This window comes from Heptranchias perlo, chromosome 7 (genome assembly GCF_035084215.1).
Source record: "Heptranchias perlo isolate sHepPer1 chromosome 7, sHepPer1.hap1, whole genome shotgun sequence".
Classification (NCBI taxonomy): Eukaryota; Metazoa; Chordata; class Chondrichthyes; order Hexanchiformes; family Hexanchidae; genus Heptranchias; species Heptranchias perlo.
This window is the reverse complement of record NC_090331.1, coordinates 28,984,372-29,001,679: the sequence shown is the minus strand read 5'-3', so window position 1 is coordinate 29,001,679 and position 17,308 is coordinate 28,984,372. Positions and strand designations below refer to the sequence as shown.

At 39.1% G+C, this 17,308-nt stretch overlaps 1 protein-coding gene across 4 annotated transcripts in view; it reads left to right on the top strand.

The window, feature by feature from the left end:
- The window catches only part of spopla (speckle type BTB/POZ protein like a), a 220,860-nt gene that overhangs the window by 111,067 nt on the left and 92,485 nt on the right, over nt 1-17,308 (top strand). For 3 of the 4 annotated variants that reach the window (XM_067987201.1, XM_067987203.1, XM_067987204.1), the window contains exon 2: nt 5,332-5,457. The exons of the other annotated variant lie outside the window; for it this stretch is intronic. The gene's annotated coding sequence lies outside the window, so the exon portion shown is untranslated. The remainder of the gene's footprint in view (nt 1-5,331; nt 5,458-17,308) is intronic. 4 annotated transcript variants of the gene reach the window in all.

Sequence of the window (17,308 nt, the reverse complement as noted above, 5' to 3'; positions counted from 1 at the left end):
TTTTAATAAAAGATTGCCAGGGCTGACATTTGGGAATGTTTCCTCTGGCCCTATTGGCTGTCGTGATCTAAGGAGGCAAAAAGGAGAAAATCTAGCTTGATAACAATGGTGATCTTGTTCCAAAGATTCACTGTTTAAAAAGTTCAAAAGACAAAAGGATTCCTAAATGTGCAGATAAAAAATGCATTAGTGACATCCTGCAGTTTAAAATATTAGATCTGAATCAGTCATTCTACTGAATTGCCATCTCTGGTACTACCTGTCTTGCTATTAAGTAGGAATTTAGATGAGATTGCTAGGAGTTGTGCATAGTCTACTGAGTTGAGAATTGAGACAAATTACAAATTGAGTAATCCATCTTATTGAGTCCATTATCTCAGTGGCCATCTTTCTGAATGGTTTAGTGGTCCATATTGTCCTCTAGCAGGGAAGCAGTAACAGACTTAATTTCTTTCATTTCAAGTAGACTGTTAGTCTCTGGAAGAACAAAACTATGATACTTGAATCCATTACAATACAAATAGTACCAACAGTTGTTCAAGAACAAGTGAAAGGGAAAAGCGTAGAGCAGCAGAAAGAAAGTGTACTTTAGACACTACAGATAAAGTGAAAACTAGAAGATATAAGGCGATTAACCCAGCATCAAAGCTGAAGGTCAGGCTAGGGTGTGTGGCCCAACTAAGAGTTCTATATACAAATACAAGGAGTACAAGGAATAAATTAAATGAACTACAGGTTCATATTCAAATTGGAGGGTATGACATGATAGCTATTACTGAGACTTGGCTGCAGGATGGTCAGGATTGGCAACTAAATATACCGGGTTATAAGGTCTGCAGGAGAGATAGGGAAAATGGAAGAGGGAGAGGAGTAGCCTTAATGATTAGAGATTAAATCACTTCAATGATAAAGGAGGATATAACGAGAGGTAAGCAGCCAACAGAGACCTTATGGGTTGAATTGAGAAATAGGAAAGGATCTAAGACTATAGTGGGAATTGTGTAAAGGACCCCTGGCAGCAGCTCTGAAGTGCTAGATTGTATAAATGCAGAGATTAGACAAGTGTGTAAGAAAGGCATAGTGGTTTTAATGGGGGACTTTAAACTTCACATAGATTGGGAAAAGCAGACTAGCAACTGTCAGAAAGGTAGTGAATTTCTTGAGTATATCCGGGATAGTTTTCTACAGCAGTATGTCCTGGAGGCAACAAGGGGGCAAGCCATACTAGATTTAGTAATGAGTAATGAACCAGATTTAGTTAACGGCTTAACTGTACGTGAACATCTATCCAATAGCGATCATAACGTGATCGAGTTCAATGTAGTGTTTGAAAGGGAAAAAAGTGAATCAGCTGCTAAGATTCTAGACTTGGGTCAGGCCGACTTCAATGAGATGAGACAGAGACTGTCCACAGTAAACTGGGCAAATCTGTTGATGGGTAAAACGACTGATGATCAGTGGGAAATGTTTAAAGAAACATTTAACGTGATACAGAATTGGTTTACACCCCTGAGGGACAAGAACTCTACTTGCCAAAAAAACAGCCATGGACAACTAAAGAGGTAAAGGACAGTATAAGACATAAGGAAAGGCAAAAAATGGCACAGATCCTGGCGAATGGGAAAGATACAAAGATCAACAAAGGATTACAAAACAGGTAGTAAGAGCTACAAAAAGAGAGTATGAAAAGAAACTTGCAAGGGATATGAAAACCAATACAAAGAACTTTTATAGTTATATTAGGAAAAAGAGGGTGGTCAGGAGCAGTGTTGGCCCCTTAAAAACTGAAAGTGGGGATATTGTCATTGATAATGAGGAAATGGCGGACATGTTGAACGATTACTTTGTGTCAGTATTTACAGTAGAAAAAGAGGATAGCGTGCTAGAAACCTCAAGAAAACTAATATTGAATCGGGGACAGGGACTCGATAAAATTAATATAAGTAAAGCAACAGTAATGAAGAAAATAATAGCACTAAAGAGTGACAAATCCCCAGGACCAGATGGTTTCTATCCCAGGGTTTTAAAGCAAGTAGGTGAGCACATTGCAGATGCCCTAACTATAATCTTTCAAAGTTCTCCAGATTCAGGAACTGTCCCTCTGGATTGGAAAATTGCACATGTCACTCCGCTTTTTAAGAAAGGAGAGAGGGGGAAACCAGGGAATTATAGACCAGTTAGCCTAACTTCTGTTGTGGGGAAAATGCTGGAGTCTATAATTAAGGATAGGGTGATTGAACACCTCGAGAATTTTCAGTTAATCAGAGAGAGCCAGCATGGATTTGTGAAAGGTAGGTCGTGCCTGACAAACCTGATTGAATTTTTTGAAGAGGTGACTAAAGTAGTGGACAAAGAATGTCAATGGATGTTATTTTTGGACTTCCAGAAGGCATTTGATAAGGTCCCACATAAGAGACTGTTAGCCAAGATAGAAGCCCATGGAATCGAGGGAAAAGTACGGACTTGGTTAGGAAGTTGGCTGAGCGAAAGGCAACAGAGAGTCGGGATAATGGGAAGGTACACACGTTGGCAGGATGTGACTAGTGGAGTCCCGCAGGGATCTGTCTTGGGGCCTCAATTATTCACAATATTTATTAACGACTTAGATGAAGGCATAGAAAGTCTCATATCTAAGTTTGCCGATGACACAAAGATTGGTGGCATTGTAAGCAGTGTAGATGAAAACACACAATTACAAAGCGATGTTGATAGATTAGGTGAATGGGCAAAACTGTGGCAAATGGATTTCAATGTAGACAAATGTGAGGTCATCCACTTTGGATCAAAAAAGGATAGAACAGGGTACTTTTTAAATGGTTAGAAAGTTAAAATCAGTGGATGTCCAAAGGGACTTTGGGGTTTCAGGTACATAGATCATTGAAGTGTCATGAACAGGTGCAGAAAATAATCAATAAGGCTAATGGAATGCTGGCCTTTATATCTAGAGGACTGGAGTACAAGGGGGCAGAAGTTATGCTGCAGCTATGCAAAACCCTGGTTAAACCCCGCAACTGGAGTACTGTGAGCAGTTCTGGGCACCGCACCTTCGGAAGGACATATTGGCCTTGGAGGGAGTGCAGCGTAGATTTACTGGAATGATACCCGGACTTCAAGGGTTAAGTTACGAGGAGAGATTACACAAATTGGAGTTGTATTCTCTGGAGTTTCGAGGGTTAAAGGGGTGATCTGATCGAAGTTTATAAGATATTAAGTGGAACAGATAGGGTGGATAGAGAGAAACTATTTCCGCTGGTTGGGGATTCTAGGAGTAGGGGGCACAGTTTAAAAATTAGAGCCAGACCTTTCAGGAGCGAGATTAGAAAACATTTCTACACACAAAGGGTGGTAGAAGTTTGGAACTCTCTTCCGCAAACGGCTCAATTGCTAAATTTAAATCTGAGATAGATAGCTTTTTGGCAACCAAAGGTATTAAGGGATATGGGCCAAAGGCGGGTTTATGGAGTTCGAACACAGATCAGCCATGATCTTATCAAATTGCGGAGCAGGCACGAGGGGCTGAATGGCCTACTCCTGTTCCTATGTTCTCTTCTTGAGCAGTCAACACTCGAGTGCTTGCACTAGTATGGTAGCTATTGGAGACAATCCATTTGAACCAAGTGTTTTGGATAAATGGATTTAAATAAAATCGGAAAATACTTTTGAATAAAGTAAACTTCTGGTTTTAGAATAATGTCGTTTTTTTAAAAAAAGGACCATATTACTCTGTTTTCTCGTTGTCACAATGGAATGCAGGCCTGTATTTATGCCATTTTTGCACCAGCCACTAGGTGGTGATTGATACAGCCCTATGAGGATGACTCCAGAAGTTTTATCTTCCCTACCCACAGTAGCATGATTGATAATACAGTAGAATTAAGGGATCATGTGCACTGGTATGCCAACATGCACCAGCCCTTTTGTAATATTGTACGATCTTCTATAAAAAGGTTATAAACTAAAGAATGAATGTTTTAATCTTGTATACTGCTGTCGTGCTTTTGGCATGTTGACGGTTCTTTAAAAGTGATATTCCGTATTTCATTTTGCTAGAACATGGCGTGTACTGAATGAGCTGTATTTACATTTCGAGACTGGCTTTATTTAAAAAAAAGGAAGACTTGCATTAATATAGCGCCTTTCACGAACTCTAGATGTCCCAAATGGCAATGAAGTACTTTTGAAGTGTAGTCACCATTGTAATGTAGGAAATGCAGCAGTCAATTTGCACACAGCAAGGCCCCACAAACAACAATGTGAAAACGACCAGATAATCTGTTTGTGATGTTGGTTGAGGAATAAATGTTGGCCAGGACACTAGGGAGAACTCCCCTGCTGTTCCTCGAATAGTGATATGGGATCGTTTACATCCATTTGAGAGGGCAGACGTCTCATCTGAAAGATTGCACCTCCAACAGTGCAGCACTCCTTCAGTACTGCACTGGAGTGTCAGCCTAGATTTTGTGCTCCAGCCTCGAGTGATATTGCACCAGTACTCCAGGTAATGGTAGTCAGTTGAATCAGACGTTGTTTTCAGAGAAGCCTGTCATTATCCCCAGATAATGGCGTGGGAATATTTTGGGTTATCTTTTTTGGTCGATCCTTCAGAAAGGATGTGAAGGCCTTGGAGAGTGTGCAGATAAGATTTACTAGGATGGTTCCAGGGATGGGGGACATCAGTTACTTGGATAGATTGGAGAAGCTGGGGTTGTTCTCCTTAGAGTAGAGAAGGTTAAGAGGAGATTTGATAGACATGTTCAAAATCATGAAGGGTTTAGATAAAGTAAATAAAGAGAAACTGTTCCCATTGGTGGAAGGGCCGAGAACCAGAGGACACGGATTTAAGGTGATTGGCAAAAGAACCAAAGGCGACATGAGGAAAAACTTTATTGCTCGGCCAGTAGTTATGATCAGGAATGTGCTGCCTGAAAGGGTGGAGGAAGCAGATTCAATCATGGCTTTCAAAAAGGAATTGGATAAATACTTGAAGGGGAAAAATTTGAAGGCTACGGCAAAAGAGTGGGGGAAATGGGACTAACTGGATTGCTCTTACAAAGAGCTGGCATGGGCCAAATGGCCGCCTTCTCTGCTGTAACCGTTCTATGATTCTATGTCGTAATGTACTACTTTTTGTCTGTTAAATTGTGCAGTCATGAAGTATCCTGATCTAGCCATTATTTTATATACTGAATGCACCATACTGTATAGAACACTGTATTAGTTAAAGAGGTTGTATTCCAACATTGTTCACGATGCAATAAATAATTTTTTTAGTGAATTAAGTGCGGGTTAACAAGTCAAGTTGAAGAAGAAAATGTAATCTTTCTTTTGCAGGTGTGAAAGTTCTGGCAATGACACCATCCTAACCACAATACTTTACACACCTGAGTCACGATAGCATTCCCCAGATAATTGGGATTCACAGACTGCAAAGGGCAACCATTGAGGGGCTGCCATTAGGTGAGTATGCTGTACTTGAAAATCCCACATTTTGCATTACCGGTTTAAGACATGAGTTTTGGTAGTGTCAGTGTTACTGTCTTCTATGGAGATTTTTTTTTAATGGAGTTTCTTCCTTGGTGCTGTTCTCTCTTCCCTCCCTTCTGCCCTTTCCTGAGGGCATTGACTCCTTGCTGGCGTTTGGTTTCACAGGGGCTGACGTCCCACTTGTACCACACCTGAATCATTGTCATTTATGTCTGAACTTTGCTGTTGAGTGTTGGGAGGCTATTTGACAGTGGGAGAGCAATTCAGCCCAAGTATATCCTCACCCATTTCCAGCAGGTGTCAAAGGATGCATTTATTAGCACTTAAAATTCATTTTTAAATATTCTACTTCTTACTGATTGTATCTCAGATTTGGCATGTAAATAATGTTATCTTTATATTTATGTGTACGGAATTGCCAAGTGTTAAGGCTGTTCACCTGGGGGATTGGAGTGTATATTACAGTAGCTGTAACCTAATGGGGGGCCGTTCTTTTCTGTTGTACAATCTGAACACCTTTGTACCAGGATGTGGAGATCCTTCATTTGCACCATCTACCAAAAGTCCTGGAATGGATGTGTACTATTTTTAAATTTTCTCTATGCAGATTGGTCACCTGAGTAATGTGTATGAACATTTAAAATGAATTTACCTTTAAATTTGGAATCATTAATGGTTAAAATGAAAAGCGGATGGGATCTATGCTCACTATTATGAAGCCAGGAGTACTCTGTACTGCTGGTGAAGTGTACACTGTTGTTTTGAGGAACAGTTTGGTTTGTGAATTTATCTATTTTCTTCAATAACAGACAGATCGATCTGTTTTAAATTTAGCACGTTGTTCACATATTTATATAATATGAAATTCCGCAGTGCCTTTTGCACTGGGGCACCTAGCATAATGCCTGCTCATTCGTATCTGTCTTTAAAAGCACTTACTAATTATTTTGGAGAGTTGGGCCAATTGTTCCCCTTAAACTATTAAATGTTAACTGTTTAGATACTGAAGAGGTGGAATCTCTCATTCAGTTTCACTTTATCCCTGGGAGGAGGGAGGCGATTAGGTGTAACTGGATTGTACTTGTTGAAGTATATTACAGCTGATCTTATTCCATTACTGTATCATCTGACATCCTTTTACACTATTTATATATTTTAATAAAAATACAAATTGGTTTTTCATTGTTGAAACCTATGTAAGCTTCAATAGAACACATGATACTCCTACCCCTAGTATTTTGTCGATCACCTCTGCTATAGTGTATTGATTAAAATATAAGACCATGAAACTAGCACTATTGTCAACTTTAGAGCACTACTGTTTGAATACCCAGACCTGTCAGACAACTCTTATATAACTTTGCATTTTGAGCATCCTATTTGACCTCCAGCTGAGGTTTCAACCTCATGTGCTCTCCATCACAAAGACTGCCTACTTCGATCTGTGTAACATCACCCACCTCCACACCTGCCTCAGCCCATCTGCTGCTGAAACTCTCATCCATGCCTGTCACCTGCAGACTCGACTGTTCCAATGCTGTCCTAGCTGACCTCCCATCCTCCATGCTTTGTAAACTTCAGCTCATGCAAAAATTTCAAAACTCTGCTGCCCATATCCTATCCCACACCAAGTCCCACTCACTCATCACTCCTGTCTTTGCTGAACCTCATTGGCTCCTGGTCCAATTTAAAATTCTCATCCACGTGCTTAAGTTCTTTTATGGCCTCTTCCCTCCATATCTCTTTAACCTCCTTCAGCCCTGCAACCCACCCTGCACTCTCCATTCCTCCGACTCAGGCCTGTTGTGCATTCCTCCCTTGCCCGACTAGTGGTGGTTGTGCCTACAGCCACCTCGGCCCCATACTCTGGAATTCGCTGCCTAAGCCCCTCCATTTCTCTCTTTGGATGAGCTGAGAAAGTTTGATTTTTCTGTAACTGTTGTTTTTTTCTGTAAGAAAGCAACGCCCAAAAATCTATTTAAAGCTGTTCTACACCTTTACCCTGAATGCATCAGTCAGGACTAGAATAGATTGAAGTCTAAGGTCAAAAACGACGAGTCCATGAAATAATTGCCAATTTCGCAGGACAGTTGTGTGCGGTATGGAAATGCTGTTAGTGCATTACAACAACAACAACTTGCATTTATATAGAGCCATCATAGAATCATTCAATGGTTACAGCACAGGAGGTGGCCATTCTGCCCTTCAAGCCCATGCCGGCTCTTTGTAAGAGCAATCCAGTTAGTCCCATTCCCCTGTAGCCCAGTCGTAACTACTCACTGCGTAAAAATTGGAGCGCAGAGATCGCAGAGGGTTGTCGAACTGGAGGATGTTACAGAGATCGGGAAGGGCACAGGTTGTGTGTCTGCACGTCAAGATTTCCTCCATGTGCCTGAAAATTTTCAACCAAATTTACACATAGTTCTTTCAGCAACTTCTGTCAGTAATTTGGTAAGTTACTATCTATTCCAAATGTTTGGTTTTCATGTAAATTGCTCTTGCTCAAATTTGATTGGTTTCTGATGTCCAGGATTTGATATTTGTTACTTTCTCTCCCTAATCATTTGTTGCGATTATTAATTCAGGTCTAAGGTGCATTTATTTGTGCTGATTCTTATGTAAGAGGCCCATTTTACTCTGCTATGTTGTAGGCCATGGGTTCAGGGATCTGGTTATGTCCACAATTGTCCATTTAGTGAATTCCAAGGGAAAGAGAATTTAACAGGGGAGAAAGTTGTTTAAAACTTCTCTTCTCTTTTCCGGTCTCAAGTTAAATTGTATGCTTGCTAATTTCTTTGCTCAAATGTGAAATTTCAACTGTGGATATTTCATAGCGGCGCTTGCCTTGTGTGTTGCTATTTTTCATTACAACTTCTTTCTTTCTCTCCTAGTAGTTCAGCTATTAAATATAGCACGTAGTTGAGCCTTGGGCTTCAACTTATTTGTATATTGAAAGTAAGCATTTAGAGCTGTTTCAATTGCAAAGATGGTTTTGGGCATTGTGCTCCTACAGCAAAACAAAAATTCACTGCAATATATTAAGAAAATTAAATTTTTGCAACTCATCCAGAACATTTGCTCATCAATATGTGAATTTTGACAATTTTTGGATTTATATCATTACTCATCCTCATTTTATTATTAAATACTTAACTACACACTACATTCTGAAAGCATAAGTGCCAATCATCCATTTGTTTTGGGGTCAGCATGGCAGGGCCCCTCTTCCTTCTTTGCTGCTCCTACCAATAGTGGAAATGGTTCCACCCCTTGCATAGTTGATACCAACAAGAATTCCTGTTTACGGTATGCAGAATTACTTTGTAGCAGCACTCGGGGTGGGGTGGCATTAAGGGGAGGGCAGAGGGAAGGGGAAAGGACAGAAATCTAGACTAATGCTTTGTGGGTGGGGGAGGGTGAATGTCAGCAATAACTGCATGGGGGAAAGTGGGGGCGCCTGTGTTCGCTTTTTTCAAGTGTTGGTTAACTTTTGCTATTTTTCTAGGTTGGCATATATGTGCAGAGTACTCTGATATCCAAAACTACTTCACAGTGGTAACTTGACAGGAGCAAAAAACTAAATTCCAGTGCAATATAGATTATAGCATACCAATTCTGTTACATAAAAATGCAAATACAAACAAAAGCATCCAAATTCTTTACTGAGCCTTTACTTAGCTATCTGATCTTGACCAAGGAGGCAGATGGGGCACCATAATGAGCCTGTGCCCCCCCCCCCCCCCCCCCCCCGCCAAAACCTTGGAGGTAGAAAATTGGCCAGAGTTCCCATTACTACTGGAAGGTGTGTATGCGTGTGTGTCACACGGGAACCCGTATCCATTGAACTGTACCCCATCAAGGGTCAGTATTTTCAGGAGAGCAAGGAAGAGTGATGGGAAGGGGCACAATTGTTTTCACACCATTCAGAAGGTTCTGGAGTTACTGCCCTACTGCTTCCTGCTGAAAGAAATGAAACTCAACAGTTGGAAAATTGTTTTACAGTTTGTAGTGACAGATAAACAAATGATGGGAAAAAAAATCTAGATACTTGTCTCTGATATTGTTGAAGTCAGTTAAAATGCTCCAAATGTTAAAGATTCTGCAGGTGATTAGTTTAAAATGGTGTACTTAATGGCATACACATGTTGACTGACCATTCGTTTCAATTTCTAAAAAATATATAGAGAATGATTTTACATTATGTGTTTTCATTTTTGGACTGGCAGAAATTTTTAGTCCTGTGCTTTTACCTGCATAAATCCCAGTTGAAACTATTCCTTTCCATTTTTTTTGTAAGCCCTCCTTTCTGTCACATAATTTGAAATTGTATCACTACTTGGTTGTATAATGTCACTTACTGGCACTGCAGACGAGACATACCAGTCTAAGTTCACAACATCTGTAGTTTAACTCCAGTAATTGTAACAAAAATTTATTTTTGCCTATTAAAAAAGAAAAAGAAAGGCAGAATTGCATTTATCTAGCGCCTTTCATGACCGCAGGACGTCCTAAATGTTAAAATTGGATAGCCATGTGGTGAAGGATAGAATACTAGAGCCTGGTCTTTAGTTGCTTCCAAGCCTTTATTCACAGAGATTCCCTTTGTATATGCACACACCACATCCTAGCTTCGCTGTCCTATAAAAAGGACACTGGAGTCCCCAATTGATAGTCATCACCTGAATACAATTAACACTCATTGATATAAATCATACAATTAACACCAAAGTGCTTTACAGCCATTGAAGTACTTTAGAAGTGTAGTCACCATTGTAATGTAGGAATTAGATTATTGATTTAAATTCCTTATTAATATTAACAGCAAGTGAAGGATCAATAGCCTAGGTTCAAACTGTAAATGGCTAGTCTGTTTGACACACTTCAAATTGGAACCCAGATAAGGTGCCGGATTGAGTATTCATGGTGGTGGGGGGGGGGGGGGGCGGAGAGGAGTCATTCCACACCAGAAACCTTAACTCACCTGTTCTTGCCACAGATGTTGCCTGACCTGCTGTGTTTCCAACATTTTTTGGTTTTGTTTCAGACTTCCAGCATCTGTAGTTTTTTGCTTTTTATTAATGGAGGGGATGTTCATGTATCAGTTTGTGTGTGACTGGTTCCTATTGAAACACAAAGTGGTTTAAATGTGTTTATGTCAATTTGATGCAGAGTTGTACCTTTTTAATAGTATTTGATAGCTGGCTGGATAACATGAATTGCCACCCATCAAAGGTCATTCAAAGTGCTCAGTAGAGATCAATGAAGCAACACATTCGAGGTGATCGACTTCCTGGGGGTAGTGGTTTTGGTTGACTGTTGTGTTTGGGGTGGAGATGTGGACAGAGCCAGTGCTTTTTTGTAACCCTTTCATGGACAGAAGCTTCTAATTATGGATTTACCTGGGGCTGCTTGAGCCCATCTACTCAGTCTACAGCTTCAGCCAGCAGAGGAATCTGGGTAATTTGATTCTGGTTGCGTTGCACCATGTAAAGGATCTAGTTGGTTGAAAAGTAGCTCAAGGGAAACATATTTTTTGTTTTTGATATATATGTCATGAAAGATAGGAAGATTTGCAAATACATTGTTATTGGTGGAATACGGTTCATCTACCTGTTTCATATTAAAATAAATTGCCTGTTGATTTATAGCCTGAATCTCAGTCTGATAAATTGTATATTCAATCCACCTACTAAAGCTGAGGGGAACCCCATGATGGCACATGGTACGTTCCAGTAAGTTGGTCTATAGTGGCAAAGGTTCTCTGTTTGATCCTTGGCCTTTGCTATCCCCCTTCTAGATATTGAGAAGGTAATGGCGTACACCGCATCTTAGGGGACACAAAATCCACTTACTGGAGTGGTCGATAATGCTAAACCTCAGTAGAATATAGAGTGTAAAACCCCAAAATGTAATTATGGTTTATTGGACTACCTGGGAACTTTCAAAACTTTGTACTGAGTATTTTTAATAGGAGAGAATGGGCCCACTTTATCCTAACAATAAACGTTAACAGCAGTAAGAGAGGAATTCTGCACGTGCCTTGAAGCGCATAGTCCTCTGTGGTGAGGTGCAGAGACAAGTGTCTGGTATCAGAGCCGACAGGTACCAATCTCAGATTGATAAAGTAATATAAATGCAGCCTCTGTTGAAGACTCATCTATATATTTTCTCCCATTGGCAAATGATTGGCAGTAAAATTGCACGCAGCCGCAGGCAGGATGACTGTCACATTATTTTCATTGGGTGAAACTACTGTCTGGAGTCCCCATTGCTACAGACTCTGAAAACCTAATCCATTTTAAAATATCTGCATTTCAAATTATCTCACTTCGTCAAAGTTTGTTCACACTGAAGTAATTTGCTTTCAGATATATCTTTCATAATGGTTTGAAGTATTGCGTAAATTATTGCTAAACTAAAATGATATAGGATTTAATAAATTCAAAATAATGGTGGTGGACAGCACCACATCAATATACTCCCATGCCATCCAAAGCTTCATCACAGTGATGGCCAGCTGGACCAAAGCCTTGAATTCCAGTGGAGAGAGAACGGATAAGCATAAATGCTGGAAATCTGAAATAAAATTGAATTAACTGCAATTCCTGCATAGAATTCCCATTCTATATATAAATGCAGATTCTAGCATAATCTTGACCGATACAAAGCATTCCCTGCTAAATTAGTTGAGTTTTTATTGTGATTTAATTGTAGAAAACATTTGAAGCTCAAAGATCTAGAGATGTATAGTAGTAGAACTAGAATGGTATTGCTGGCATGTTTGATGCTTTTATGATACGTGATTTACTGATGCATCTGTAGTGGATGAGAAGTTTGGGGGCTGCATAAAACCATTCCTTTTTCTTTTGAATGCACCCAATAGTTGCATCAGCATCTTTTGTTGAAACTGTAAATCCATAGCATGAAAATGCATTGCTCCACCTCAACACATGGTGTATAGTGCTCTACCATAGTGCATGACAGAATGAGCAATGGACATGGTGAATGCTGAGTTCTTGCACTTAAGGCTGCACACTGTGGCTAATCAAGGATCAGTGCTTAATGATTTTTCTTTCATGAGTGAGGACCTGACTGGCATTCTTGTTAGCCAGTCAGTTCATAGAAAGAATAATCTTTCCACAGGTCCCTATCGATTGCACTTTATTATTGGCGAGTAAATGCTACACCATTAACACTTCTTTTCATGTAATCTTTTTAGTGTTTAATGGGTATCGTTGTGATTACAGACAGCTCCTTATAATTCCCATGAACGTCTCAATTCTATTTGGAGGTTACTGGCCACCATTGTCAGAATCCTTTTATTGGTATAAAGTTTTGAACCGAGCTGTCTTATTCCTTAAATATAGCTTCTTGATTTAGCATTGAGTCATGGAATTTGTATGAATACTATTTAGGTTGGAGACAGTTGTTCAAGCTATGTGAAAATAAAGGCTGCTCATAGCTTCAGTTCTGTACTATTGGTTAGGATTCTGCAGTACCAGTGCGATACAAATAATATTGAAAATGTGACTTTTGCAAAATAATTTCTCCTTGGGCGCCCATTTAATAATTTTGAAATATTGTACATTGACTGTGGAATATATGGCTTTATTCTAATGTGAGCAGCTCATTGAACTTGAGTTGATTGGATGCTCTCAGACAGGAGAATGCCACTCTGGAAAGTTGTTTTTATTTACTACTGCATATTGTTCAGGACATGTCTTTAAATATTTATCTTTGTCAAAAAAAATTAACCTTGTAAGCTCCAATTTTAAAAGAACCATTTTCTAATATATACAGACCATGTGATTTTCTGTTAACCACAGTTGATTATAGATTTTAAGCTTGAAGTGATTGCATCAATCATTTGTCCTCCACTGTGGCCATTGTTGTGCATCAGTGATGCAGAGCACACTGACTGTTGGCATTGAGAGCTGCTGTCAGCAAAAAATGACCCAAAACTAGGTAAAAGCACCCATGCAATTCATAGTATACATTCTACAACAGCTGTGGTCTCTGGAGTAATGTGATGACTCTTCCCTGGAACTACTTTTGATGATTGTGAAATAACTGCTGCATCCTACTGCTCTATAACTTGAAATAAAAATTACTATAGAAGATGTATAGCTATCCCAAAGCATAGTTTACTAAATATAGGATTTTTGAAATGTTGATTTTAAAAGTAAAATGGAAATGAAAATCGGGCTGTTTCTATAATGGGGGGGCCGAGTCTCAACGCAGGTTTAGGCCTTGGAAGCAATATGAAAATTTACCCCCTGGAATCTGAAGACCAAAGGATTCAAGAGCAGATACCTGGTTGGAGGATTTAGAGAGATGTGAGGCTGTGAAGAGATTTAAAGACAAGAACAAGAATTCTAAATTGAATGTGTTGGGAGAATGTAGGCCAGTGAGGATGGTAGTGATGAGCGAATGGTACTTACTCTGGATCAGGATGTGGGCAGCAGCTATGTTTTGGACAAGTTTGTGGAAGATGGATGATGGAGGGCCAGCAAGGAGAGCATTGGCATAATTGGATGTGACTAAAGCTTGAATAAGGGTTTCAGCAACTCGTGCACTGAGATAGGGACAAAGACAGAAGATGTTACAGAAATGGAAATAAGCAGAGGATATGGGGTATCAATATCTGTTCAGGGCTCATGCTGTGGATGTATGTAGTTTTGTTCATCCTGTGTGACTGTTCATCCTAAGGCTAATGGTATTAGCAGCAAGGGAACAGAATTCATGGTGGATGCCAAAAATGATAGCTTCACTCTTCCCAGTGTTCAGCTTAAGGAAGTTGTGACTCATCCAAGAGTTGATGACGGGTTGTCCAACACCATGGTATTGGCCGTGGGTTCAAGATGGGTGGTGGAAAGATAGCGTTGGGTATCATCAACATCCTTACGGAAGCTGATCCCATGCTTGCAGATGAATTAACTAAGGGGAAGCATACAGATAAAGAGGGGCCAGGGATGATGTTGCACCTCAGGGAATTGACTTTATAATTACTGGCTCACCTTGTGCAACTTCAATACCAATCTGTAATTTAGCTCATAAATATCAAAAATGACACCATATATTTGCTTTTTCTTTAACAGCCAGTTTAAAACATGATATGAACTACAGTGAGTTTAGTCATTTTAGAAACAAATTTACATTATCTCCCCATATCAAATATTTTTTCTCAGAGCTCAGAGACCTGATGACGCATAGTACAGCTATGGGACCCAAATGTTAACTTCTAAATTTTATATTAAAATTCAGTTATAAATTGCGGTCCACTTCCCCCTCCTCTTTAATGAGAGGGGGAAGTTGCTGACTTGGCTCTCTCTCCCACCGCCACCCTTTGCTGCTATGATTAACTGTGTTATTAATTCCATTACTGTCTTGTAACCCTCTCTAGAAATTAATTCTTTGCTTCTTTATCACTCTGTGTCAACTGTAACTGCTTAATAGTGAGCCATTCATCCGTGTACACGCATACACAAACAAACATGCAGTTGCAAAGGGGAATAAAAAGATTCCGCCCCCCCCCCCCCCCCCACCTCCTCCAATAACAACAAAACCAGGGCATGGGAGCAAAGATGAGTACTATCAAAATCCTTCCCCAATGTGAACACAAAAGCTTCCCTCAAGAAAAGAATGGTAATTACCCCTACTAAGAATAAATGCGGAGCTGGTGGGGAAAGGTAGCACCTTCTCCCCGAATAAAGAGTAAAATCGTTTTGGGAAGAAAATTACGGTATATACAGTCCACCCCCGTCCCCCAAACACGGAAGCAGGGAAACGCAGTCCAATGCCTTGTGTTTCTCTTCCCTCCCCCCACTGTTTAGTTGCATTACTGTCCATTGCCAGAGGATGTTAGGGATTTTAGTCTTTAGAAATTTAAAAAAAAATTTGAGAAGCATTTTTAAAATTACATTGTGGAAGCTGGAGATGTTCAAGAATGCTGTTGTTTATGTTACAGGTTAAACAGATAGATGGAGTAACTCCCTAGGCTATTGTGTACTGATTACAAAAAAACATTTGTTTCACTGTCTCTGGGGAGCTGTCTCAAATTTCTTGCCAAATTCTTTCATTGACACCTTCTCCCATTTATGTAATATCCTCACCCTTCTCTGCAATAGCATCATCTCCGAGTAACACTACAGATGACCTGCTAGAGTTTTATGAAGGGTGGTTTAATTCTGTTTTTTCACATGCTTCTTTGTTCAGGCACTGACGGTCAGTGTATTCTGTTTGTGTAATCATTTTCCTATTAACCATTCTAATTTATTGACTGCAAGATTATACAGAAATTGCAGCTAATTACTGGGAAATTCTGAGGCCAGTGCATATTTATATTTTAAACACCAAAAGGAATTGCAATGCAAATCAAATGAATGCTGGTCACTAAATTCCCTTAATTTATTAAAGCTGTTAATAGGCTTCAAGTAGTGCAGAAAATAGCATTGTATCATGTTTTATTAAGATTGTGTTTTTTAAGTATATTTGTAAGCTAACAAATTCTTAAATTTCAAATCTTGATCAGGGTTTCCATCAGTTCACAGGAGATTCTTTGTGCATTTGATGTCTGTTTTGTGTGTGATTTATGATTTGCACTTATTTTTAGCCATTTTCTGAATGCACCATCCAGAGTTTTATTGCTGCTTTCAGTTGTCTTTCATTTAAAAAAAATGTTAAAAATCTGAGTAAATACAGGAAAAACATGGGAAAAAATGTGAGGATGAGGCAATTATGCAGATGGGAGTTGGTTTAAAATTGAAGTCAGACTGATGGACCGATAAAGTGTTCTTGCTGCTAAGATGTTGGAGAAATCTATCTAAGGATAAGAATATCAACCTATTTCTCTACCTTTTTCCTTTTATTTCTTTAGGGGAGGCTGGGTTAATGGAAATAAAATGGAATTGCAGATTTTTCTGCCCATTGGTGCTTTAATGTTTATAATCAAAAATAAAAATCTGAGAGATTCTACATTAAAACTTTGCCAAATGTCTTTTTTAAAAAAGGTTCTACATTTTCCTCTTAACCTTGAAGGTAACCCTTGTTATGAATAACATAATTGTTTTCCTTGTTTATAATACAATGAAAGCAAATATGTTGTTTAATGAATTAGTGGAAGAAGAAACTCATGATGGGTAGGGGCTTAAGAAGTTAATAGCCTTTGACCCAAAAAATACATCCATTGCTGTATTTTTTTTAAAAATGCATATAGAAGCTAAGAAAAATCTTTGATTGCACTAGTTTTTAATTTTTATTGTCTTTTCATGAAGAATAGTAAAAAAATTACAAGTTATATTCTGGCTAGACAAGAAACCCGATCCTTAATAGTGGTTACCTATAATAACCCATGGTTACTGTACTGTACATTTTGTGCATTTTTTTGGGGTAAGTTTTGTACCTTTTTGAATAGAGATTCAAATTTGTGTTTAAACCTTAGAAAAGATTTATTTCTATACTTTGCAAAGCATGACATTTCTGTTATTGCAAAATGCTTGCTTCGTATAGCAATCATTTCTCTTTCCCTGTGGTCATAAACTAATAAGTTAGATAGTATTGTCTGTTTGAGTGTATAAGAACATAAGAAATAGGAGCAGGAGTCGGCCATATGGCTCCTCGAGCACATTCCTGTGTTGAGGAATAATGAAGTTGTTGAGTATATTCATTTCAGTAAAAACATGAGTGAGGGTATTCGACACACAAGATAAGTTTATAGTTAAGTTTAATCAGGTTATTGCAAAATATGTCTTCTTTTATTTGAAGCTTAAGGCTGAGGGGGATAAAATGGCAATTTTCAAAATATATATTGAGCGATTTGAAAGGT